At 34.9% G+C, this 26,777-nt stretch overlaps 1 long non-coding RNA gene across 1 annotated transcript in view; it reads right to left on the bottom strand.

Annotated features, from left to right (window-relative positions):
• The window catches only part of LOC141563588 (uncharacterized), a 73,604-nt gene that overhangs the window by 433 nt on the left and 46,394 nt on the right, over positions 1–26,777 (bottom strand). The window contains exon 2 of the long non-coding RNA XR_012488462.1: positions 3,272–3,357. This is a non-coding gene — a long non-coding RNA (uncharacterized LOC141563588). The remainder of the gene's footprint in view (positions 1–3,271; positions 3,358–26,777) is intronic.

Below are 26,777 nucleotides of genomic sequence, written 5' to 3'. Positions count from 1 at the left end.
TATGAGGTCTATAAGTGTAGGTTGTACTTGTAGAAATAAGTCTAGGCTATGATGATCAGACCATGCAATCCAAGTCATTGTCCCTGTAGTCTGCCAATGAATACAGGTCTTATACATTAAAGGAATTAAATTTCACCAAAACAAATTCTGGTTCTTGGGAGAATAAGGATTTTCAGAAATGCAGGACTACCACTAATCACTGTTATCAGGTGCTGCATTATGAAGATAATGTGTGTGTACATGACAACCCAAATGGCCATTTCTTATTCAATGTATACTTTTACAGTCCTCTTCACAACCAATTCCTGCCCATTAAAAAATTCTTAAACTTTAATCTGAAATGAATTTTTATAATCTAGCACAACCATTGGCTGGACACGCAAATCTACTTAGTCAAGAGAATAGCCCCCAAAATTTGTACAATTCAAGATTTTTCAGGGCATAGACATAACTTGTATGTGGGTAAGTGTGGGAAACTTAAAGAACTTGTTAAAACAGAGGACCACTAGGTTCCTAATTTTAAATATAGCTAAGGATAAATCAGGCCAACTGACTACATTTTCATAAATAACCCAGGAGCTATACACAGTTGCTACCTTGGATTTTATAAACTTGTACAGAAGTTACCTCTATCACCACATAAAGTCCATGAATGAGGGATTCAAGTTACAGAAAAAATGAAATATAGACCTGCTTTTTATGCAAATGTTGTAGCTCTTCACTTATGAATGGATCTAAGTTAAATGAAACACACAAATATATATGTTTACCATATGGCAAAGTTATCTCTATGGCATAGGATCATGCAGATGTCAAAGGGACAATTTTAATTACCAAGGAATAAGATAAAATGAGATAGCTCATTTTTTTCATTTTTTTAGTGTCATCTAAAATTAATCTATTTGCTTTTTCCTTCTCAAAAGATAGATAAAAAGTTCCTATTGGAAGAGCTATTCACAGAAAGAAAGTACCATCCTGAAGAAAGTGTGGTCAATGGTTCATTGCAGTCAACATTATTAGTGATAAATAGCAGCATATTTGTGCACAATTAGAAGATAATTTCTATTTGTTCTTGCCACATTTGCCAAGGCACCAATACAGCTTGAGATGGCTTTGTTTTCACATTATTGATTGTGTTCAAAAGGGTTGGAAATTTACCTGATAAACAACAATAATAAAATAAAAAACTGGAGCCCACCTAAAATCTGACTCATTCTGTTTATTTCTACTATGACTATTACAACTACTGCAACTAATTTGTTGTTGTTCAATCATTTCAGTCATATCCATATTTTTGAGTCTTCATTTTAGAGGGTTTGTTTTTATGGCAAAGATATTGGAGTGGTTTGTCATTTCCTTCTGCAGCTCATTTTATAGATGAAAAAACTATGGCAAAAAGTTAAGTGACTTTTTTAGTCATATAGCTAGTAAATAATTGTCACTAGATTTGAATTGGATCTTCCTGCCTCCAAGTTCAAGACTCTAACCATTGCACCACCTACCTGCCCACCAACACTACTACAAGTATGTCTATTTGATGGGGTAACTTAAAAAGAATATCACTAAATATTTGACACGTTATGTCCTCACCTAGAATTACTTTGGGAATCTCAATCTGCTTGTAAATAGTTCAAATATGGGGTCCACAGATATGGATGAAAGAGCCTCCCTTTCTTATTCAACTCCAGTTCACATACAAACTTGAAAGATAATATATTTATCGGTACAAAATGGCCTCCCCCACCCAAAGCAGGGAAAACAAAATATAGAAAATTCAGGGAACAAAGAAGCCCATAAATAAACATAGAAAACACAAAAAAACTCTTAAATATATATAATACAATTCCATTTACTTTTCAACGAATATAATGTCCCCCTCCCACAGTTCTAAGTTTCTCAGAACCACCCAATGTTTTGGATTTCAAATAAAGGAAAACCTAACTTTGGACTCAGGACCACCCAATGTTTTGGACTTCAAATAAAGGAAAACCTAACTTGGATATATTAGAGAGACAACAGATCAATATTCCAGTGAATCTCTCTTTCATCCCAGAGAGACACAGTTTGGGTCTGAGACAGATAGGCAATTTCCTTCCACTACTGCCATAGGCAGCTACATGGTATCATGGATAGGAGGCTGGGCTTGGAGTCAGGAAGGTCTAAATTCAAATCCACTCTCAGAGACTTAATAGTTCTGTAATCTTGGCTAAATCACTTAACCTCTACCTCAGTTTCATCAATTGTAAAATAGGGAAAATAGCATCTACTACCTAGGGTTGTGTAACGTGCTCTCCCGGCAGTTACAATTACTAGTCTACCCTATGCCCAACAGAGTACCTTTGACCATTGACCTTTGCAGTGTTAACTCTACCCAGCTCGCCTCCTCTGAGGCCTTCAAAGATCTCTGGCCATGATTTCTTGAATCTATAGTTTAATAACCAGTAGCATGCTCAAAAACAGCCACGTGTAATCTTAAAAGCCTTTATCATACCTACTCACATAATGCCCTGACTTGCCCATAACTCCCTAGTGAACACCTGGTCTGAAAATCCACGTGTTCACTACCAAATTCCTTACCTCTCTCGGCTATCCATCAGCTTGGCTCAGCTACCCCAGGCTAGGGAGCCAGGTTAAAGAGAGCGACTGGCTGCAAGCAGTGGGCTTATAAAGGGCTTGTAAAGTCACACACACAGCCAACCAGCGAGAGAACCGTCACTCATTACGAAACTATATCAATATGGCCAGGATCCCACCCATAGGCAGTCCTATATCCACAGAGATTACTTCTGGGCCACTCAAATCTCCTGTTGTGCTGTGGCCGCCCATTTAATGGACCCTTACAATTCCCTTCTCTTGTTTTGTGGGAACCTCATCCTTACAGGGCTGTTTTGAAAATTAAATGACATAATATTTGTGAAGTGCTTGGCACATGTTAGGCATTGTGTAAATGTTATCATTATCATCTATACCATTTGAATAACTACTATGATGGAAAGGAACAAAGCCCAGATCTGCCACATCAAAGATTTTAATCTCTTACTTCTGGTCCTTCTAATAGCAGGATTTATCAGGCATGATCTTCTCTCCCTAAAAGCTAGACTTCTCAGGGAATCCCTCTCCCTTTTAATAATATTAATTCTTCCTAGAATTAGCTCCAACATGTGCTCCCAAGGCTAATGCTGCCCATGCATTCCCTGTTTCAAGTAGGAGGCTGAAAAGCAAAGAGAACAGACAGCAAAAATTTTGGAACACAGAAACAATACACATATACCTCTGCATCCCCCTCCAAGAATATTGATGTTGATGTGACTGTGGAGTGTTTTACATATGCTATTTCATTTGATCCTCACATCAGCCCTACAAAAGACATGCGTCAAAGTATTAGTGTCTTCATTTTATGAATAAGAAAACCTATTCAGAAAAACTAAGAGAATTTACACAGTAACTAATCTAGTCAAAATGGAAAGCAGGATTCTCATCTAGATCTCCCTGACTCCCAAGTCCAACTCCCTTTTCAAATACCCCACATTGAAGCTTAGTTTGTGACTTGGGGGATAAGAAATTTTGTTTCTAATCACTTATTTCAGGTGTGTCTGACTTTTTATGACCCCATTTTGGGGTTTTCTTGGCAAAGGTACTGAAATGGTTTGATATATCCTTTTCTAGTTCATTTTAAAGATAAAGAAACTGAGATTTATATGTTCAAGTGTCTTGTTCAAGGTCACACAGCAGTAAGTACTCTGAGGTCAGATTTGAACTCAAGAAAATGAGTCTTTCTGACTCCATGCGAGGCACACTATCAACTATGTCACCTAGCCACCCTGTTTCTGTTATCCCTTTATAAATTAGGAAATTAACAGAGTAGAAAAAGTAATAGAATTGTCCAATTTCTAATGGGGGAAACTACTAGAATGAACCACATGGCCTTTCTCCAGCTCTTCCTTTAGCCTCTATGCCCAAGTAATTTATACTGCAGTCGTGCCTTCTGCTTGATTCATATTTCAAAACTTGTGCATTTTATTTTCAGTTAATCATTTGTTTTTCATTCCATAGAATGACTAAGCCTAAATCCCATCTTTGATGTACACTGCCTATAACCATGGACAAATCACTTAACTGCTCAGTACTTCAAGCAAATTGTTAAGGCTATAAGTTACCAGTAAAAGGAACTTCCAGACTGGAAGTTACCTACACTGACACAGTCATATGTCTAGATTAAACACACAAAGATAGAAATATTTTTGTCTATAGACGCTAAGTGGACAGTGCTGGGCCGGAAATCAGAAAGATTCATCTTTCTGAGTTCAAATCTGGCCTCTAACACTTCCCAGCTGTGTGACCCTGAATAAGTCACTTGTTTGCCTCAGTTTCATTATCTGTAAAATCAACTGGAGAAGGAAATGATAAACCATATCTATATCTTTGCCAAGGCAACCCCAAAATGGGGTACTAGCATTTTCTCTCTCTACATATATATGTAAACAGATTTATTCAGATAAATATATAGATATATATTCACACCTACATACATAATAGTCAGTCTTTAACATTCAAACATTTAGCTTTCACAACTTCAAATATTTGTGTGATTTTATTAGTAACCTCATTTTCACTTTCATGGTGGCAACTGAGCATATTTGCCACTATGCACAGTAAAGAAAAAATGAGAGAGGTGTTATGCACAAGTTAATATCAGCAAAAAGAAGAAAGTCTTTTTAAAAGTTTTCATGAATCTGCCCCAGAAAATGCTAAAATAACCTCTTTTGTATGTAATAAGGGAATTGAAAAAATGGAAAGGTGGCTAAATTTGTGGGTAAATGAAATGGTATCACCTCACTCTATTGTAGTTCTTCACTGCAGAGCAAATATCCCACCTCCCCTGCTGCAGTTGGGCTCACTCCTGAGCATCCCAGCCAGGTAGACTGTGGAGTTGGGGAAGCAGAGGGGGTTACTCTCACCATTGCATCCAAATCATGAAGAGCCATGAAAGAAGTTCTGAGCTAAACCAGGGCCATGGATTCAGCCTAAGGCATGTGCTTTTCATGGGGGAACAGTTTAAACTCAAAACAGAAAGGAAGATTAGAGATGTCAGATTACCCTTTTAACTTCTTTAACTAGAGTTCTTTTATCTCTGTCCATGTCCCTTCCCTTCTTGTCCAGCATCACCTCTCCTTTCCCCTGAATTTTATGGGTTATTTCATTGTTACTGTATTAGAAAAAATGCATATTATCAGAATTCATGTTTTGTTATAAAAAACTATATCAGAAAAAAATATATTTTCAGTATTCTCTAGTGAAAGATTGCATTTTTTGGCAGTCCCAGGAACCTAATTTTCTATTTCCCATAGGTTCAATGTATCAACATTCCCACTTTTGATTTTCATATAATTTTCTAGGAATCTTATTCCCACAAAAGTTGAGGATTGACTGTATGTATATCCCAATAAATTCATGTGATATTTAAATGAAAGTCAAATACCTCTATGTTAAAATTTAAGCATTAAATGATTATTTCATTTTAAAACATTACCACCTAAAAAAACTAACAAAGATATTGGGCATATATTCTTTATAAAATTAACAGCTTCTTATTTATGATCCTACTTTTTGAATATTTCACATATTATTGGTAGTGTTATTCCAGTCTTCTATATCATCCTTCTACAATTCTCTAAAATTTTGGCAGCAGGCATCATTTAGAAATTCTACAGACTTAAGTCTCCATTTTTTCACTCATTTCCCTGTCTTTTTTTCTGTCATATATATATTTCGTTCCCCTTTCCACTCATCCTTTCTTCAACAGATATTCTGGCAAGATTGACAAGTTCCTAGGAATTCCAGGTGATAATGGTATTAGACTATGAAAGTAAATCTTCCAAATTTGCCAAGCTGAAGCTTCTTGGCATGTGCCCCATTGTTCTGGAGAGAATCCAATTCTAGGAACATTGAATTGCTATAATTTTAGTATTTGCTACACTACTATATAGTATCTCCCTTGTGCCCCCAAATTTTCCCTTACTTATCTCTCTTTAAAGCACACGCTGGTTATTTCCTTTTAAATAACATCCATTTCATTCCCTTGTAACAAAGAATAATGTTTAAACAAAACCAAACTACGTGCAAAGAAACTGTATCTGATAGTTCTTCCATTGTACTGAGAACAGACCTCTGTAGTCAGAAATACTTCCATTTTAATATTAGACCTTAGTTCCCTTCAATATAAAAATAAGATAGGTAGACTAAGTGTCTTCTAAGGTCCTTTCCAGTTCTAAAGCTATGATCTTATGATCTCTCTCTACCAAGAGGAAGGAGATATACTTCATGGCCAGTTCTCCTGGATCAAAACTGGACATCACAGATCATCCCATTTTTGACTGCCTTTTAGTGAAGTTTAAATCTAACACAAATTTAGAGCTACAATTTATGATGCATATAAACAAGACAAAATCCCACAATCAAGATTAAGCAAGGATTCAGAGGTTAAGTAACAAACTTAGAAAAATAATAACTTAAAATATTAATTAATCATAGAGAATAATTTTTTCCTAAACTATTCAATTCAATCAACATTCAAATCAACAATTCAAAAAATTCAAATAGTGAAACATGGTTTTCACTATATGCTCAAAGTGGGAGTTCTTAACTTGAGTCCCATGGATATCTCCTTTCCCCAAGGGGTCCATGGATAAATTGTGAGGAACTCATGAATTTGCATGGGAAGAAATTTACATTCTTTATTTTTATTAATCTCTGACTGAAACTTATCAGTTCTTTCAATTATGAATGGAGGCAACAATAATTATTTTGAAGAATCCTGTATATTGTTAAGGAGGTCCATCTCTTCCTTCCTTCCTTCTGCCCTTCCTTCCTTCTTCCCTTCTCTCCCTCCTTTCCTCTTTTTCTCTTTCCCTCCTTCTATTCACCCCTTCCTCCCTCCCTGCCTTCTTCTCTTTTTCTCCTTATTGTTCTCCTTCCATTCATCCCTTTTTCCCTCCTTCCTTCCTTTCTTTTTTCCTTCTTTTCTTCCCTTCCTCTTTTCCTTCTTCATTTCTACTTTCTTCCCTTTCTCCTTCCTCTTCCTTCAGACCTTTCTTGTTCCCTTTATCATTCCCTGCTTCCCTCACTCCCTGTATCTCTGTCTCTATTATCTCTCTGTCTCTCTCTGTCGCTCTCTCTCTCTCTTTGTCTCTCTCCATCGCTGTCTCTGCCTGTCTGTCTGTATGTCTCTGTCTCTGCCTGTCTTCCTATCTCTTTGTCTCTCTGTCTCTGTCTCTCTGTCTCTGTCTCTCTCTCTCTCTCTCTCTCTCTCTCTCTCTCTCTCTCTCTCTCTCTCTCACACACACACACACACACACACACACACACACACAGAGAAAGAAACTCTTTCTCGAAGAATTCTCCCTAACACCTCTCCAAATATGAACTTTAGAGATACTTCCATTGATTGAAGAAATTAAAGATATCTTTCTTCTCTCAATTTCATCATTACCATAATATAATCAAAACTTGAGAAAAGTTGGTACTGCCTTAAGTAGATCAATCAAAGGCCTCTGTCCCAGATTGGTATCTCTCATTTTATCCTTAGAGAGAACTTGAAATGTCATCCTGTTTTCTCAAAGAAAATAATTGGGCTCTTGATATGAAAAAAGAAATTTACTGTAGGACATTGTTTTCCCAGAAGTTTGATTATTTATAGGATTTCTCATTAGGATGGGACCAAAACTGGAGAAATATTTATTTCTTATTTCTAAAAGAGAAAGGAGAAGAGCCTTAGTTTGCTTCCACATTATCAACAGCACCATGCATTACACCAAGGCTGTCTGTTTTCTCAATAATCATGGAAAATGATGGCAATCTTTATTGAATTCTAATGACATAAATGCTGTTCTCTAGAACTATTAGTGAAGAAGTTGTTCCAGTTAATTAAATATTCTGGTTAATTAAAGGTTACTCTATATATCATACATGGATGACCAAATTTTAAAAAACTCAAAAATCACAAAGCACTGAAACTGTACTGAACATCATTTAATTTTCCACTAATGACTCAAGCAGTGTTATAGAATTTTCCTGATTCATTTTCATGAATACTACTTACCAAGATACTGCAAAAATATTATTTAATACAAAGATTTTTTTTTCTAGTAAGTAGTAGCAGTAATCTAGTCCAATCTATTTTGCATGTAAGAAAGCTAAAATCCAGAGAGATTAAGGAATATAGGATATTGTCACTCAGCAAATAATGGAAAGCTTTGCTAGAATGCCAGATAAAAGAATTTATTGTAATGCTAATTGGAAAAAGAGGCCAATAAGTGATGCAATGAATAAAGCCCTTGCCCTAGAATCAGGTAGTCTGATCTTTCTGAGTTCAAGTCTGACCTAGACATATATTTATGTGACCCTTGGCAAGTCACTTGACCCTGTTTGCTTCAGTTTCCTCATTTGTCAAATTAACTAGAGAAGGAAATGATAAGTTATTCTTATATATTTAGAAAGAAAACCCCAAATGGGGTCATAAAAGAGTCATATACTTGAAGAGCGATTGCAACAATAACTACAACAAAACTTAAAAATCTCAAAACCCATGAGCTATCTGATCCCTTGATTACCTAAGTCTCTTTTACATCTTTTAATCATTACATTAATATCTCGTTCAACTTCAATTCGATCTAAGAAGAATACCAAGGCAAAAAAGAAAAAATTCCTGATCTATAAAATTTTAGATTTAGGGTAGCTAGGTTGCACAATGGATAGAGCATCAGCCCTGAAGTCCGGAGGACCTGAGTTCAAATCTGATCTCAGACACTTAGCACTTCCTACCTGTGTAACCCTGGACAAGTCACTTAACCTCAATTTCCTCGGCCAAAAAAAATAGATTTTATTGAAAATAAACAGTTTTTGCTCCAAAACTCACACACAAAATAAATTCAGAATAAATAGAAAGTAATTTTGCTGACAGAAAAGTATTAAATAATTTTCCTCTCAGTGAGAGCTCAGGAGAAGTTTCCTGTATAAAGTGTAATCTGATGATGTGCTTTGAAAGAAGGTAGGGATTCTATGAATCAGAAAAAAGAAGGAATAGTATTTGAGGTGTATATACTGCTTGTAAAAGAAGGTTTGTGAGATAACAAATAAGTAAAACAACAAACTAGGTTGAGACAGAGTAAATATAAAGGGGTAAAGTGGTATTATTTTGTTGGAGTTAAACTGTGATGAGCTTTGAGGCAGTTATAATTATTAGGAAGTTTTACCTTACTTCTGATACTTCACTACTAGTTTTTCCCTCTGGTAATAGTAAGAAGAAATAGAATCCTTCTTCCCCATTATCATCCCTCAAAAATTTGAAGACAATATATCTCCTTTAGTCTTCTCTTCCCCTTGGTTCTTTCAAATAACTCTCTTCTGGTATTACCTAAGAAGCTCTCCCAGTTCTGATCCCCTTCTGATACTGTCCAATTTGTCTATATCTAAAATATGATATCCAGAGACAAATGTAGTTCTTTAGATTCAGAGCTATGCACAACAAGATTATCATCTTCTATGTTCTGAACATCCTCCTCCTCTCAATGTGGCCTAGAATCAGATATCTTGGTTGCTTTGTCATGCTATTATCTGGCTATTACTTTCCATCTTTTGTTAGTCAAGATAATTCTTTTAAATTCAAAAGTAAAACTATATTTAATCTCTCTAAAATTGTATTGAGCTCCAAGTGTGCTGGAGTCAGCTCATGCCAGCTCATAATAGCTGATGGATAAATTTTTAATGTGAATATTTATACCTTAGAAATAAGCAAACATTTTGGAAACAGGCAAATGCTACACATTGAAAAAGTGTATATGTGTGTGTTTCAGGAAAGTTGGTTGTTAAAACATTTGCCACTACAACACTGGATTCCCTCTATTTTTCTAGCCAATTAAGATCTCTTTTTTTTTTTAGACACAGACCTTGTATTAACTGTTTCAAATGCAATTTTATGATATTTGTAAATTTGATAATCAGGCTATTTATACTTTTATTCAAATCATTACCAAAAATGTCAACAATAATAACAACAAAAATCCAGAATAGAACAAAGATCCTTCACCATTTCATTGAATATCTTCATATTGATATCAAACCATTAATGGCTAATCTTTGAAACCATTCATTAACCTAGTATCAAATCTTTCTAATTCTACCACTATTTAGCTAGTCCACATGATCATACATCATGTCCACAAAGATAGCTGAAGAGATTTTGAAAAATACTTTGTTGAAATTCAGGTAAACTCTTTATAATACTAATTTGATTCAATAATCCTTTCAGTATGTCTAGTCTATTCTATCATGATCTGTTCTTGGTTAATTCATGCTGGAACTTTGAGCTTACAAACTCCATTTCTTTATGTGTATTGAAATAATGCAGATTTTTTCCAGAACTCAAAAGAAATATTTAGTAAATTATCATTTATTGACTCCAATCTCTCTCTACTCCCTTTTAAAAATCAATAGAACATTGACCTTTTTCCTGTTCTACCATAACCCCACCATGACCATTTGAAGATCCCTTAACATAGGTAGGTAATCAAATCCTCCAGTTGTTCAGAATTTTCTAGTTTTCTACTAATTATATTTACTCTCTCATTTCTAGTTCAAAGATAATTCTCATTGCTTGAGAATTCAGAATAACAATAAGAATAGAATATTTCTACCTTTCCTCCATCCATCAATCAAAAAATATTTATTAAATGGCTACTAGGTGCCAAGCACTGTGCTGTGCTGTTATCATTATCCAATCTACTCTGAGCAGTGTTCCAACCCTTTTTTTAAATCTCCCTCTATTGCCTCCGGCCCCCCAATTTTTTGTTTGTTTGTTTTGCTAAGGTTGTTGTTGTGGTGGTGATTATGAAGGTTCTTAGCATTTATAACAAGTTTCAGCTTACTTGGGACTTTGATGCTGCAAACACTATTATATAAAGAACCATATCCTTATTTTCCATTCTTTTTCTATCACTTTTTCTTCTGCCTTTTTATATTTCTTTTAAAAATTTAAATTGGTCAATAAGTTCTCTATGAATCCACATTAGTCCCTCTAGATTGTTCCCTTTAATTTTTCTGGAATGTATTTTCAGAATTTCATTCTTGAAAGGTTCTCATTATTCTCTTTAGCATATTTGGCCATGAGAATTCTGATCTGCTCAAATGACATGCTTTTGGTTGAAAAATGATTTCATTTTAGAATAGTATGTCAGCTGAAGAGGATTGTCCAGATGATAATCTCTCATCCTGGTGGGTTTTTTTGTGAGATTCACACAGAGGAAAGAAAAAAGTGCTCACATATGTAGGCTAGGACAAATCTTTCTGATAGCAGGAACCATGCATATTAAGTATATAGTACAAGTGTACTAGTTTCAATATGCTTCTTACCCAAATGTGGAGGAGGGCAAGTCAGCAAGTGGGAATATTGTGGCATGAAAAGTACTGTGAAGCCTAAATTCTGCTATTATGTCTCCTAATCTTGATAATATGCATTTCATTCCTATCCATGAACTTAGAGTCAGGTGACCTAGTCTGAAGCCAAATTCTGCTGCTTTATTTTGTGGAGATCACCTATGTGGATTTTCAACAAATCATTTAATTTCACAGGATCTGTTTTCTCATTGGTAAAATGAAATTGAACTAGATGATTTTAATGATTCTCTATTATCCCTAAATCCTATGATCACATGAAAAGCAGGTAAATTCTACAAAAATTATGAATGTGTCAAAATGGGTGACTTCTCTAGTCTAATTCTTGGAGTAACTAACTACCTCTGGAGGGTGATGAAAAAAGCCCAGCTACTATTGACACTTATACTTACATTGTAGTCTTGGAGACAGGACTGCAAGAAGTAAAAGGTTCTACAAATAGTAACTGCAATGCAAAACACATCCAGATCTTTAAGAACACCTGAGTTAAAAAAGCAGCTCTCTTCTGGGCATTTTAGCTGAATCTGCTCAATCATCCTGCCAAAGCAATGCCACTGATCAAATGTGTTGATTTCAAAGTTTTACCTAGTTGTTAAAGGACTAATAAAGCTTTTATGAAGTCAACTCTCATTATTATCTCCTTTGTATAAATACTCAGATTGCTGATGCTGTGACTAGGTACCAAGGCAAAAAAATGAAAGTGATACCAGCCAGTTGTTTTGAGTGTCTAAAAACAATTAATTTGAATTTTTCTTTTTCACTCACTTGAATTGGTGATATGTTTTAGTGGTATTGATGCAGTGGATAGTACTCTGGGCCAGGAGTCAGAAAGACTTATTTGCATGCATTCAAATCCAGTCTTAGATATCTATCAGCTGGGTGATCCTAGACAAGTCACTTAACCTTATTTGTTTCAATTTCCTCATCTATAAAAAAATAACCTGGAGAAGAAAATGACAAACCTCTCCAGCTTCTCTGTCAATAAAACCCTAAAAGAGGACACAAAGAGTTGGACACAACTAAAAACAATTAATAATAAAGTAGATATTATAGCCTCAGGTAAGCAACCTCAAAGAAATAATAAAGTTCATCTTTCAAATGAACAAATCCAAGGAAATTATGCAAAGCTGATCCTACTGCTCACATCCCCATAATAGATGTGGCTTCTTACTTGTCCAGGATAAAGTTAAGTCTTGAATTTCGGTTGATCATATCTTAAGAAAAGACATTTGAAAGGAAAAGATGGAGCACATTTGTTTTTAATGGCTAATGATATCCACAGGTTTTAATAAATTGTATTTATGGAAATTAATTTTATTAAGACAGTTGATGAAGGAGCAGAGAAGTGGTACAATACATAGAGCACTGGATCTGGAATCAGGAGCACCTGAGTTCAAAACTGGCCTTGTGATCTTGGGCAAGTCACTTAACTCTGCCTCACCTCATCCCCAAAAGTAGATGACATGCTATATTATTTCAGTTGTGAATGCCTAAAGTTGGCTACTAATGGAGTATATTTAAGCCTTTCTTAAAATAGAAATACCACCCAATGATTAAATTTGTACTAGTTTGAAATAGTATGGATGCAACTCAAAAATCCCTTTTTACCTGTCCTGTTACAAGCTTAATTCTCTCCTTCATTCTTCATATCCTTAAAAACAGTTCCTAAAATTTGTTATTTATTCTATAATAAGATTGGAACATCATTTGTGCCAAATAGTTTCAGCATAACTGTTTACTCAAAAATTAAAATGACATTCCTCTTCATCCACCAACAGCCAATTAGTTTTAGCAATTATATAATTATTCCCAAATGTAAATTATAGTAATGGATAGGTATGAAACAACATTGATTGAAAACTTCTTTATAGATAACAATAACTCTCTTTGCAGTAAATTATATAAGAAATCGTTTTTTATCACATATGATGAAATGAATTCAGAACTAAACAGAACTGTAAATTCAATAGGAAGAAGTTGTGTCAAAGATACAAATAGTGTTTTTTATCCAGTCATTTTTGAATAATTAAGGGATTTTTCCTCTCTGCCTTACTATTGTTTTCAGAGCAATTAAAGTTGAAGATATATAGATATAGATATAGATATGTACATATATCTATATATATAGATATATGTACATATATATCTATATCTATATATATATATATCTGTGAATTTATGATTAGTGGATGTTGCCACAAAGATTCAGATCAGGATGGGTGAGGAGAATTGAAGAAATGGAGGAAAGTTAGAAACCTTGAGTGTGGAAGGAGAATTGAAACCATCAGGCATGATTTCACATATTAGCGCACTCAACCTAATGATCTGATTGAATTAGTTCTGGGCACAATCACATTTCTGTTGTCCAGAGTTCTTGGGGGCCATATCAAATGTCCAAAAAATAGAGAGAGGGAGGAGAAAAACTCAGACTGGAAGTGCATGACTGGAATGTCATAACTATATGGCAATTACATAAAGTGGGTAAATGTATGAAATGTCCAGTAGATGTTCAGAAAAAAGTGGTAATAAATTTATAAAAAACAGAAAGGATTGCTGGAGGAGGAAAAGGTATTTATCTGGTCCAGTGACTTTACCCTCTTAGAAAATTTTAAATCAGTCCTTTTTACTCTGCTCCTGAAGCTCTCAATCAACTGTTTCCATATCAACATCTAGATATTTCAAGCCTATTTGTACTATTTGCTTCAGTGACCTTAAAGGCAATTTATCCTATACTGTTTAGAATTCAGAGCCAAATCCCATGGCTCTGCTTGAATTATCCTATTCCCTTTGGAGATACATTTGCTCTCTGGAAATGGGTCCCTTCTCACTTTCACAAATAATTCATTTCACTCCTTCTTATCAGTTTCTCTCCTTCATTCTGATGCTTTCCTTCTTCATTCACCCTAAAGGTTTTTCTTCTCCAAAGAGATTGTGTTTGCTTCTAATTTTCCCCAGTAACAAGCATTCTTTAACCTAGCGGTCCTTTGATTTGTTCTTCCTTGCTCACCCAGGACCAGTGAAGCAATCTAGTCTGTTCTTATCCCTCTCAGACTATTTAATGCTGTCTAGACTTGTAATGTTGGCAAAGCTAAATCCTAGGGGAATTCTGTACTACAATCTATTAATGCTCTTTCTTTGAGATTGTGCTTCAAGTTCTATTACCAAAAGAAGGTATTAGAATAGGATGTCTAAGATATCCATATGCATATTTGAACCATTTGTCACAGTGTGAGCACCTCCACTAAATTCAAATGTTTTAAACATTGTTAGAATAAACAAACCTGTTTTCTAAGGAAGTAAGACCTTCAGCTCATTTTTGTTTCCATGGCTGCTAACCTTCCCAAAACGGGGTAGGGAGGAAACAGAAAGGGGGGAGAGGGGAACAGTATTAGAGAAAGGGGAATGTATGTAACAAACAAGCATTTGAAGAACTGTTCTCGGTATGTATCTCTTTGAATTATCATCATTTCAATTTCAGTTTACCCAGCAAGGCAGGCAAAAATTGTTCCCATCACAGTTAAAAATGTACATATAGGCCAAAGGATGCTCTAAAGGGAGGTGGCCAGTGGCATAGTGAATAGCACTGGACTTCTAGTCAGGAAAAACTGAAGTCAAATCTGGCTTTAGACACTTAATAGTATGACTCTGACAGAAATATTTCTGTCTGCCTCAGTTTCCTCAAATGCAAAATGGGGATGATTTATAAAACCTACCTCACAGGGTTGTTGTGAGGATCAAATTCAATAATATTCTTATGATCCTTGGCACATCATTATTATTACTATTCCTTCTTCCAGGTGGCTAATGTTATGCTAAAGCATATGACATCATTCTGCCAATAAGGAATATCACAACTCAATCACTGTCTGGACCAAATTGAGAACTATGGAGTTCTAAGAGCAGGATCACTTCTTATCCTGGAGATAGGAAGAGGTGGTAATAGAATTAATTAGATTATTTAGGCAAGAAAGGCAAATGATGTGTCAGTGATATACTAGACAGATTCTGTCATTCTTGAGATAAAGGGTGAAAAATTAAGTAGGAGGAAGAAAGGAAAGAGCAAGCAAGAGAAAATCAAAAGACCCCCTAGATTAAAGGATGCTTGTTACTGGAAGAAATTAGAAGTAAGCACAATCCTTTTGGAGAAGAAAAGCCTTTAGGGCGAATGAAGAAGGAAGGCATTAGAATGAAGCAAAACTGATAAAATGGGCTAAAATAAATTATCTGTGTAAGTGAGAAGGGATCCATTTTCTTTTTTATTTATTTATTTTATAATTATAAAAATTTTGACAGTATATATACATGAGTAATTTTTTATAACATTCCCTTATATTCATTTTTCCAAATTTTCCACTCCCTCCCTCCCTCTACTCCCTCCCCTAGATGACAGGCATTCCCATACATTTTACATGTGTTACAGTATAACCTAGATACAATATATGTGTATAAAACCAAATTTCTTGTTGCACGTTAAGTATTGGATTCCAAAGGTATAAGTAACCTGGATAGATAGACAGTAGTGATAACAGTTTACATTCAATTCCCAGTGTTCCTTTTCTGGGTGTAGTTGTTTCTGTCCATCATTGATCAACTTGAAGTGAGTTATATCTTCTTTATGTTGAAGATATCCACTTCCATCAGAATACATCCTCATACAGCATTGTTGTTGAAGTGTATAGTGATCTTCTGGTTCTGCACATTTCACTCAGCATCCATTCATGTAAGTTTCTCCAAACCTTTCTGAATTCATCCTGATGGTCATTTCTTACAGAGCAATAATATTCCATAACCTTCATATGCCATAATTTACCCAACCATTCTCCAATTGATGGACAACCATTCATCTTCCACTTTCTAGCCACTACAAAAAGAGCTGCCACAAACATTTTGTCACATGCAGGTCCCTTTCCCATCTTTAGTATTTCTTTGGGATATAAGCCCAATAGTAGCACTGCTGGAGCAAAGGGTATGCACAGTTTGATAACTCTTTGGGTATAGTTCCCAATTGCTCTCCAGAATGGCTGGATTCTTTCACAACTCCACCAACAATGTATTAGTGTCCCAGTTTTCCCACATCCCCTCCAACATTCATCATTATCTTTTCCTGTCATCTTAGCCAATCTGACAGGTGTGTAGTGGTATCTCAGAGGTGTCTTAATTTGCATTTCTCTGATCAGTAGTGATTTGGAACACTCTTTCATATGAGTGGATATAGTTTCAATTTCATCATCTGAGAATTGTCTGTTCATATCCTTTGACCATTTATCAATTGGAGAATGGTTTGATTTCTTATAAATTAGGGTCAGTTCTCTATATATTTTGGAAATGAAACCTTTATCAGAACCTTTAACTGTAAAAATATTTTCCCAATTTGTTACTTAAAGGGATCCATTTTCAAGGAACAATTCCAAGACAATAGAGAAAGTCAGAGAAGCTAAGGAGATCAGGCTTTTCAGAGACCTTTCCTTCTAGGTCTTCCTATGACAGAGACCATACTATAAACTCAAGGCAAGCAGTATCTCAACTCAGTGTTTTAAAGACAAATTAATTTGGAGTAGAAGAGACTTGGGTGAGAATTTGGACTTTTGAACAAAGAGGCCCATGGGATATAGATTCCAGGATACTACTTCTTGGGGAAAAAATGAAAAGAAATTACAATTGAGCACTCATTAAGGTCATTTAAAAGCTGCAATTAGGAAAAGGATAAACATAGGGAGAGCTCCCATGGGATGTAGCCAGAAAGAAGAAGGGCATCTGATATAGTCCTATTTTAACTAATGATTCTCACTAACCAGATACAAAGTTTATTTGTTTCTACCTGTTCAAGGAGTATAAATACTAATAATACCTTTTGACTCTCACTACATTGAGAAAAGACCTGCTCACTCTACCCTGGTTTATGATTGCTCTTCATGTGTAGTCTCATCTGTAAAGGGCTGAAACTCTGACTAGGTGCACTGGAATCAAACAACCGAGCACTTAAGACTAATTATCCATTGGACAATACTCTATTAGCATATGCTTGGGGAATGGCCCTTCCCACTATTCTGTGTGGTTCAGTCTTTTGGTGTATACAGATAATTATAGGAGGGATTAGGGGATGGACTAAAACAAGCCAGAGTCACTTTTGCAGTGGATGAGGGGAAGGGATGTTGTGGAGAGCTTATGTCCATTCCTTTCACTTCTACCCCTAAAGACCAAGAATAAAGACCAAGGACTTTTGCTTATCCTGACTCCTGCTGATTCTAAGGCATCCAGGGTGCTAACCCAGACAACACACTCATCTATTTAGATTGCAAGGAAAAGGAAACATGTCTTATTTAATCTCTGAATCTTCTCCAGCATCAGGGAAAAAGGTTCACACATAGCAAGTATAGGAACATTAATAAATATTCCTTGAATTTATTGCATATATTCACATATTTTGCATTTTAGTATCTAGCTAATATTTGTTATGATTTTTTTCATGGTAGTGATCACAAATTCTTTCTTCTTTACACTTTCCAAAAACATATCTAGAGACTAAGAATAGCACTGCAGTAAGCAAAACCTAGATTTAAAGTTTTGTGGGTCAGTCAACTACCAGAAAAAGTCTAGCTTTTTCTCCAAATTTTTCATACATGATATTCATTCTATAGGTATACTTATGACCAACTAAGCTCAGGCTATATTTCCTGCAAGCATCTTTTTAAAGGACACCACTTTGTGAGCTCAAGATAAAGAATGATTCGCTTGATAGATTTGCTAAGCACCTTCAGTGACTTCAGAAAGATTATGAGAGATGCTAACATATGACTGAGGACCTATCCAATATTCTGCTCATCAGTATTCATTAAATACACATTTGGAGGCCATGATAAAGAATATTCGCTACAGTAACTTGTGATTCAGTGTCATCAAAAACAATTAACTTCCTATTATCTGTTTGCTGAAGCAAGGTACCACTGACAACCAACCATGAAGACCAAAACAAATAACTTCCAACACCTTTAAAACATAAAGACTAGGTGGCTAAGCACCAAATTCCCTGGACACCTTCTGCTCCACTTCATGTAGTTATTATAGATAATTTAATATGTAACTTGTAAATATTTTACCTGCAATTACCTAAAAAGAAAAAAAATTAGAAATGGTAATTTTTAAAAATATTATTAAGGTATCCTAGCCACTATAGTTCAAAATATATATTCAAATAAATGACTCACTCAGTCAACACTTATTTTAACTACCTGTTATGTATTAGCACTTTTTGGGGATGTATAGGTACAAAATCAAAATCAAAATAGCTAGTATTTATAAAATGCCTTTATTTTTGCAAAATGTTTTACAGATATTATTTCATTTTATCTTCACACACACACACAAAAAAAACTTTAGTTAGTAGGCACTATTATTATCTTCATTCTTATAGATAAGGAAACTAAGGCAGCCAAGAAGTTAAGTGATGTCAAGAAGTAACTGAGGCAACTCAGATTTCCTTGAACACAAGTCCAATTCTATATCTACTATGCACCTGAATGTCATAGTTCCTGTCTTCAAGGAGCTTACATTCAACTGGGAGAAACAGTATCTATACAGTTAAATATTCACAAAATGCATACTAAGTAGATGTAAGGTAATTTTGGCAAGATTGAAAGTTAACTTCATGAAAAAGATGAGATTTGAGCTATGATCACTAAATCCAATCTTCTTTTACAAATGAAGGTTAAGGAGGTCAATTTACTTAAAGATCTTAAAGATAGCAAATGGCAGAGCTGGGATTCAAAATCAGGTCCTCCAACACCATATTGCCTTATGTATATAGTCACCAAAATTCACACACAATAATTGTAATTTTTGAAAAATAGTTTTTGATTTTATTATATGATAAGACTCCAATATGGAGTCATTTAAGCTAAAGTCCTAGTGACCATCAACATTTAAGTTATGAAATCTTTTCTACTGTCCTGACTCATTCTGACCTTGTGTCAAACATACAAATGATTGGAACTGCTTAATTGACCATAATGGCTGTTTGCTGACTCCCTGTTTTGGAATCTGCCATTGCGGATTTAGATCCTCACTCAATTTCTGGTTCTGATTAGAAATATTCACCCAAATCTAGAATTGATAAGAATCCTGAGAATTTCCTTACCACTGGGTCTGATTAGGAACGCTCCCTATCATACCAGGCAACAATTGCCTATTCTTAACCAAGACCAAATTTAAGGTATAAAAATTCCCTATTCCCATGTTACTTTGAGTATATAGTTCCACTAAGATCTTTCCCATTGTGCATGTTTTCTTCATCTGAGTGACCCCGGTTCTTTGTGCGACCAAATCTCTTTCTGTATTACATGTGTGTGTGTGTATGTGTATGTGTGTGTTTCACCTGCTTTCTGCACTGCATAGTAACAAAACACATTTGTATTAATTTCTCAAGTACCCATTTTCTATAAATCCTCAAACCAGAGTTGTGAGATCAAATAAAGCACTGTATAAAGAAATTGAAAAAAAAAATTGAATGCTGCCAAGTATGGAAACTCCTTCTAAAGCTCAACTAGTCTGTTATACTGATTTCAAACCTTCAATCTGAATGCTTCTCTTTATTCACTCCTTGAAATGTTTGATCCTGGTACTGACTCCTGTTTCTGATCTGGATGCTGCCTTCAACCTAGGTTGAAATATTCTATAGTTCTGTACAGTCCACCTGGTTGTCTGACTCTTCTATGAGTGAGAATCTTCTGATCTTTTGTTCTCCCCAACTCCATGATTTTCAGGGCCAAATCCATATCAGGATTTTGGGGGATTTAGTAAATTAAGATACCTTATCTGCCATATAATCCAAGCCATAGATGAAAGGGAATCTCTAATATAGCATACCTGAAAAGTAGCAGGTCAATTTCTGCTTAAAGATGCCCAAAAAGGTGTAAGCAAGCATCTCTGCAGTGTTAGACAGCTCTAATTATTACAAAGTTGATTTATTTTCTGACTTCAAACCTAACACCTCTTTGCAGTTTCCACCAATTGTTCCTCTGATCCCAAATAGAATAAATCTAGCTCTTCTTGACTATGAGATTTTCAAATACTTGAAAACAGATATTATATGCCCCTTCAATTTTTTCTTCACTAAGTCAAATGCCCACAGTTCTTCAATCTTCATATAACATATAACTTAAGGCCGTTCAACATCCTGGTTCCTATACACACACATACACACACACAGTCTTTCTTACATTTATTCTAGAACTAAATACAATTTTCTGATCAATGACAGGACTAAGAGACACAATATATTTCTGTTGCTTCTCTTACCGGGCATTTCTGTCCTTTTTTGGAAGCATTAGAAAACCACATAAATTAATTATACATGAATTCTGGGTTCACTATTCCAATCCACAATATGACTAAAAGACCAAGTCCCCAGATTGTGGCTGGCTACATCTCTCTCTGGGGATTGAGGGGATAACCCTATGGGATCAGGGATTACATGAAAGGTTCTAATTCAATCATTCATATATTCCTCCCAAACTATATCATTAGTTAGTATCTCCCCAATATCATTTAAGCAGTTAAGATAAATTAGATTTGGTCAAAGGATATAAACAGACAATTCTCAGATGAAGAAATTGAAACTATTTCTACCCATATGAAAAGATGCTCTGAGTCATTATTAATCAGAGAAATGCAAATTAAGACAACTCTGAGATATCATTATATATCTGTCAGATTGGCTAGAATAACAGGGAAAGATAATGCAGAATGTTGGAGGGGATGTGGGAAAACAGGGACACTGATACATTGTTGGTGGAATTGTGAATACATCCAACCATTCTGGAGAGCAATTTGGAACTATGCTCAAAAAATTGTCAAACTGAGCATACCTTTTGACTCAGCAGTGTTACTACTGGGCTTATATCCCAAAGAGATCCTAAACAAGGGAAAGGGACCTGTATGTGCGAGAATGTTTGTGGCAGCTCTTTTTGTAGTGGCCAGAAACTGGAAACTAAGTGGATGCCCATCAATTGGAGAATGGCTGAATAAATTGTGATATACGAATATTATGGAATATTATTGTTCTGTAAGAAATGACCAACAGGATGATTTCAGAAAGGCCTGGAGAGACTTACATGAACTGATGCTGAGTGAAAAGAGCAGGACCAGGAGATCATTGTATACTTCAACAACAATACTATACGATGACATTTTCAACAATGAGATGAACCAAATCAGTTCCAATAGAGCAGTAATGAACTGAACCAGCTACATCCAGCGAAAGAACTCTGGGAGATGACTATGAACCACTACATAGAATTCCTAATCCCTCTATTTTTGTCCACTTGCATTTTGGATTTCCTTCACAGGCTAATTGTACACTATTTCAAAGTCTGATTCTTTTTGTACAGCAAAACAACTGTTTGGACATGTATACATATATTGTATTTAATTTATACTTTAGTGTATTTAACATGTATTGGTCAATCTGCCATCTGGGGGGGGGGAGGAGGGGAAAAATTAGAACAAAAAGTTTGGCAATTGTCAATGTTGTAAAATTACCCATGCATATATCTGGTAAATAAAAACTATTAAGAAAAAGATAAATTAGATTATTTAAAAAGGCTATGACTTAGAAGCCAAGCTTTTCCCCCCCATACAGTAATCTGAGAATACTTAAATATGTTCTGGGGGGAGGAGGTCCTTTCAATCAAGAATTTCTGAAAGCAAATTTACCAGGCTTCCACATCAACTGGCAGCAGGCAGAGCATATTGTATATTCTCTGAAGGGCTGGGCCTTCCTAAGCTAGTATCCACATTACAGGAATCATATTCAAATCAGGAGACTAAAATAAATCCCTAGACCTTTAACTCTGAAAGTAACAAATTTGCATTTGAACAATATTCTCCTAGAAAAAGAAAATGTCCCTGCTTTTGTAACTAAACCAGGAGTCCTGTTAGAAATTTTTAGGATATGTCAAAGAGAAAGCTATTGCCAGGGTAAGACAGCTGTCTTAACTGCCTATGTGTAGGAAGACTATGCTGATGGAATCCTCCCAGCTACTGAAGTAATGAATGAGAAGACTTGGAGGTGGCAGCAGCAATAACTGGGAAGAAGGTGGTTGGGTTTTGGTCTTTTTTATCCTCTATTTTTATGGTAACTATGAGACATCTTCCTGCAGCCCAAACCCCCAGAATGACTTAATAGAATCATAGTTCCATAGCAGGAAGGGACCTCAGAAACCACTTAATCCAAATCTTTAATTTTACAAATGAGGAAATTGATTGTAGCAGTTCTTTTTGTAGTCACAAAGAACTGGAAATTAAGTTAATGCCCATTAATTGGGTAATGGCTGAATAAGTTATGTATATGAATATCATGGAATATTATTTTTCTATAAGAAATGATGAGCAAATAATTGAACACCAAATAGATAATTTTGATTATATTAAGTTAAAAAGTTTGTATATAAACAATGTAGACAAGATCAAAAGAGAAGCAACAAATTGGGGAAACATTTTGACATTTAAGAGTTTTGATCAAGGCTTCATTTCTAAAATGTATAGATAATTGACTCAAATTTATAAGAATTCAATCCATTCTCCAATTGTCAAAGGTCCAAAGGTCAAAGGATATGAATAGATAATGTTCAGATGAAATTAAAACCATTTCTAACCATATGAAAAGATGCTATAAATCACTATTGATCAGAGAAATGCAAATTAAGACACCTCTGAGATACCACTACACATCTTTCAGATTGGCTGCGATGACAGGAAAATATAATAATGAATGTTGGAGGGGATGTGTGAAAACTGGGACACTGATACATTGTTGGTAAAATTGTGAATGGATCCAGCCATTATGGAGAGCAATTTGGAACTTGTTCAAAAAGTTATCAAACTGTGTATACCCTTTGATTTAGTAGTGTTTGTATTGGTCTTATATCCCAAAGAGTTCTTAAAGGAGATAAAGGACACCCATATGTGCAAAAATGTTTGTAGCAGCCGTTTTTATGGTGACAAGAAACTGGAACCTGAATGAATGCCCATCAATTAGAGAATGGCTGAATAAATTGTGGTATATGAATGTTATGGAATATTATTGTTCTATAAGAAATGATCAGAAGGATGATTTTAGAGAGGCCTGGAGAGAGTTACATGAACTGATGTTAAATGAAATGAGCAGAACCAGGAGATCATTGTACATGGCAACATCAATGTTGTACAATGATCATTTCTGATGAATATGACTCCAACAATGAGATGACTGATGTTAGTTCCAATGATCTTGTGATGAAGAGAGTCATCTACATCCAAAGAGAGGATTGTGGGAACTGTATGTGGATCACTGTAGAGGTTTGGAACTCTGGAGAAGTATACTTGAAACAAGGTGTTAAATCAGTGGAACTGATGAAATAATGGTTCTGTAAGTTCACATATAATCAATATGCTGTAATGTTGTAATTACAATAAGGTATATAAGGGCTAAGAAGGACTGGAAGACATTCTATCTTTGACCATCTTCATGGTGGCTCTCCTGCCTACTGCACTAAGGGAGACTGGTTGAGACTGGCAGACTGTAAGACTGCTAGAGCAGACTAGGTAAGACTGAAACTGGGTTTGACTATGACAGAAAGCTAGCACAAATATTACAGATTACAACATAATGTTTTCACTCTTTTTGTTGTGTTCACTTGCATTTTGTTTTTTACTCATTTACTTTCCTTTTTGATCTGATTTTTCTTGTGCAGCGAGAGAATTGTATAAATATTTTCACACATATTGGATTTAACATATATTTTAACACGTATAATGTATATTTGATTGCTTTCCATATAGGGGAGGGAGTGGGAAGAAGGAGTGGAAAATCTGAAACACAAGGTTATGGAAGGATTAATGTTGAAAAATTATCTGTGCATATGTTTTGAAAATGAAAAGCTTTAAAATAAAAAAAAAAATGATGAGCAAGCTGATTTCAGAAAAGCCTGGAGAGACCCAAATGAGTGAAGTGAGCAGAACCAATAGAACATTATACACAGTAATAACAATATAAAGTGATGATCAACTGTGATGGACTTGGGTCCTTTCACCAATGCAGTGATTCAAAGCAAATCCAATAAACTTGGGGTGGAAAATGCCAATCATATCCTATGGAGGCTGCATGTTGATTAAAGCAAAATATTTTCATCTTATTTGTTTTTGCTTGTTTGCTTGGTTGTTTTTTTTTTCTTGTCCAGGGTTTTTTTTTTCTTTTATGATCTGATTTTGACAAATATGAAAATATGTTTAAAAGAACTGCACATATTTAATCTATATCAGATTGCTTGCCATCTTGGGGAAGAGAAAGGTAAAGGAAGGAGGGAGAAAAATTTCAAACAAAAAATTTTATAAAAACGAACGCTGAAAGTTCTTTTTACATGTATTAGAAAAAAAAATACTATTTTAAAAATAGGAAATTGAGGTCCAGAAAAGAGAAGTAACTGACCTAAAGTAACACAAACAGTAAGAATCTGAGGGAAGATGATTAAGAATTGTTTATAATAATTATAACAATAGCATTTATGTGGCACTTTAAGGTTTGCCAAATGTTTTAAAAATATTACTTGATTTGATTCTCACAACAATCCTTAGAGATAGAAGCCATTGTTATCCTCATTTTGAAGAGGTTAAGTAAATTGCTTGGAATCACAGCATAATAAGTAATTTGAAGCAAGAATTTCTGTGCCATCTCCAAGATTGAATCATGATGGTAAAATGTGTTTAATTTGAGTCTGAACTATCATGATGTAAAAGGGCTGTTAAGTAATTACCTATAAATCAATTTGGTTTTAGTGCCAATGGACATTTTTTAACTTTCATGGAGGTTAAGCACACAGTGGTTGTACTTCAGAGCTGATGACAAACTTACCATTTTAAAAAATAATTACTCTTGTTAAGAAAGGGCTTGCTAAATGTTGTAGCATGAATGGATGAACAATATTTTATAATATCAAGAAAGAAGATGCTATAGAATGTAAAGAGCAAACAACATTTTGGATTATTTTTCATTATACCCCAATCCCTGGCACAAGGTTTAGAATACAGTAGGCTTTTATTAAACATTTTTGAAATTAAATTTATTTAAATATGATATTTCCATTCATAAAAGTACTCTAATTTTGAATTTTTATGAATAGTGGAAAGAAATTATTTTTGGCTCTATTTCATAAGATAAAAGAGTCAAAAAAGTAGAAGAGACCTAGGTCATGAGGAGATTTAAAAGACAAATAGGGGATTTTATATTTCATCCTAAAGGCAGTATAGAATAACTAGATTGAATGGAAGAGTTAGGGAGGGTTGTCATGATCAATGTAGCACTTTAGGAAGATTGCATTCATAGCTGGGTAGAGAATGGACTGGAATAGGGAGAAACTTGAGGTAGGATGATCAACTAGCTGGCTATTACAATAATCTAGGTTTGAGATGATAGGGCTTTCACCAGCATTATGGAAGAATGATAGGAAAGAAATAGGGCATATGTAACAAATGTTGCAAAGATATAAATGATAAAACTTGGCAGTTGATTGGATATGAAAATGAGAGAGTGTGAACAGGTGTCACCCAGGATTACAGTCTTCAAGTTCACTTGGAAGATAATATTAAATTCAACAGTTATAGGGTAATTGGTAATTAGAAAAAGAGAAGGATTGGGAGGAAAGATAATAAATTCAATTTTGGACATGTTGAGTTTAAGTTGTCTATAAAATATCCAGTTTAAGATGTATTTGTATAAGAATAATAGCTGAATCTTTACATGACATCACAAAGGGATAGAGGGAAAAGAAAAGAAGACAATGTACAGAACCTTGGGGAACAACCATGATTAATGAGTATGACCTGAAATGAAGGTACAACCAAAGAAACTGATGAGTGATCAGATAGGTAGGAGGAGAACCAGAAGAGAGCAGTGTCCCAGAAACTAGAGAAAAAAAGAGTATTAAGGAGAAAAGTGTTATTGTCAACATAAAAACTGTAGATGGATTGAGAATAATAAGGTCTGAGAAAAGGCCATTGGATTTGGAAATTAAGAAATCATGATAACTTTGGAGAAAGAACTTTCATTTGAATGATGAAGTGAGAAGCCAGACTTTAAAGAGTTAAGAAGAGAATGAGAGAAAGGAAATGAAGGCACCAATTGTAGTTGATCTTTTTAAGGAGCTTAGCCACAAAAGTGATGGAAGATATAGGATAATAACTATGAACAATAATGGATGTAGCAAGTGAAGATTTTTGAAAATGGGGAAAACATGGGGATATTTGTAGACATAGGAAAGTGTCCAGGAAATAGAGATAGATTAAAGATAAGAGAGCTA

The sequence above is a fragment of the Sminthopsis crassicaudata genome, chromosome 3, assembly GCF_048593235.1.
Source record: "Sminthopsis crassicaudata isolate SCR6 chromosome 3, ASM4859323v1, whole genome shotgun sequence".
In the NCBI taxonomy this organism is placed as follows: Eukaryota; Metazoa; Chordata; class Mammalia; order Dasyuromorphia; family Dasyuridae; genus Sminthopsis; species Sminthopsis crassicaudata.
Note: the sequence above shows the minus strand (reverse complement) of the source record. Positions and strands in the feature narration are given on the sequence as shown.